Below are 1,776 nucleotides of genomic sequence, written 5' to 3' on the forward strand. Positions count from 1 at the left end.
ATATACTTATGTGTGTGTGTCTCTGTTTGTCCTTCCTACTTTATATGTACAACTTCATCTTGCTATGTTTTTCATTGAACATGTTAACGAATTTGCCAGCTCACCGCCTCTAATTTGCTTCTTCCCCCTGATGAGGTCTAGGAGACCGAAATCACAAGATATGGGAATTCCAGCGCCCCAGACAGACGATTTTCATCCGCTACAGTCCGTGTGTGTGCTTTTATGCACTAACCGCCTATAAGAGAAGATTTTTCAACGCAATATTCGATGATCTAACAAGACACCCATGTTAAGTTGGAGATAAAGATTACCTTTTGGTATTCATACTACTTCCCTCGCTAATATCTGGCATTCCGTCGGTTACGACAAGGAGTATTCCAGTTTATCCGATCGACAGAACAGCCTCCTCGTGAAATTAATATGCAAGTGGCCGAGCGCTGCACAGACACGAGTACGCTTAACGTAGTTCTCAGGGAGGTTCAGCGTGACACAGAATGTGATATGGCTGGCTCTTTGAAACAAAAGGTACAAACCATTTTTGTCAGCTGACTGGACTGACAGAATGAGAAATAAAGGGTCTTGCTCAAGAGCACAACTCACTGCCGGGAATCGAACTCATGACTTTACTATCTTGAACCCAATACCCTAACCTCTAAGCCACGCGCATTCCCTCGCTATTAACCCACTGCCTGTCATGAGCGCCTTTTGGGGATCTGCTAAAAACAGGCTCACTGTCGGTTGATCGTTGTATTTAAAGTGAATTGCTTCTGTACATCGTTGCATTTGCAGAGGCGTGCTTAACAACACTTAGTTGTTAAAGTTTGTAATTTAATAATTAATTTAATAATTAATTTAATGCTTAATTTAATAATTAGTGCTGGCTAATTCTAGAGGACATTTTATGTCATAAATCGCAGTTTTCAAACTACAAAAAAAATTAACTGTTTTGAAAAGGTTTTTTTTCTTTTTTTGTATTTCCCATTTATATCATTCATTGATATTTCATACACATTCGCATTTGATACTATAGTTTAAAAAAATAATAATAAAATGTTTATTAATGCATTGAATAGAAAAGGATAAATATTCTTTTTTTCGGCGATCGCCATTTGGAGCTTTTCGAAAAATTTATCATAATTTCCAAAATAATTCACATATGACGAAAATTTAAATACTGTATATTATTTTAACTTCTAAGATACCTGGCAAAGCCAGAAAATATCAATAACGAAATTTGGCAGTTAATGGGTTAAGTAATAAAATATAATATGAAATTATTGGGTTATTGAGGACATACTCGCTCATATAACCGTATGCAAGTAAAAGATTTCTGTTATAAATCTCCGTGATACATAAGACTAACAGACCGAACATAGAATGATCAGAAACAGAAAAAGAAATGTGGGAATTCTAGTAAAAGTCAGTTGTCAAGCAACCGCTCATAGAATGTAAAAGATAAGGGGCAAAAATAAACATCTGTACCGAAGTAATCAGAAGAAATCTACATTAAACTATGCACGGGTTATAATTGCAGATTTGTAAAAGTAATTATAAGGGCGTATTATTACGCAACTAACTGCTTCGGTACTAATACAGAGACGATGTTTTTCACAAAGTCGAGAAGAAAACGGCTAATTAGGAAATTATAATTATAATTTCATAATAGCTTATAATTACAAATGATCAGTGGAACCGCTAAAATATCCGAAATATTTCAGAAATCGTACGAATATATGTACATACATACATACATATATATATATGTATATATATATA

The sequence above is a fragment of the Octopus bimaculoides genome, chromosome 8 (genome assembly GCF_001194135.2).
Source record: "Octopus bimaculoides isolate UCB-OBI-ISO-001 chromosome 8, ASM119413v2, whole genome shotgun sequence".
Classification (NCBI taxonomy): Eukaryota; Metazoa; Mollusca; class Cephalopoda; order Octopoda; family Octopodidae; genus Octopus; species Octopus bimaculoides.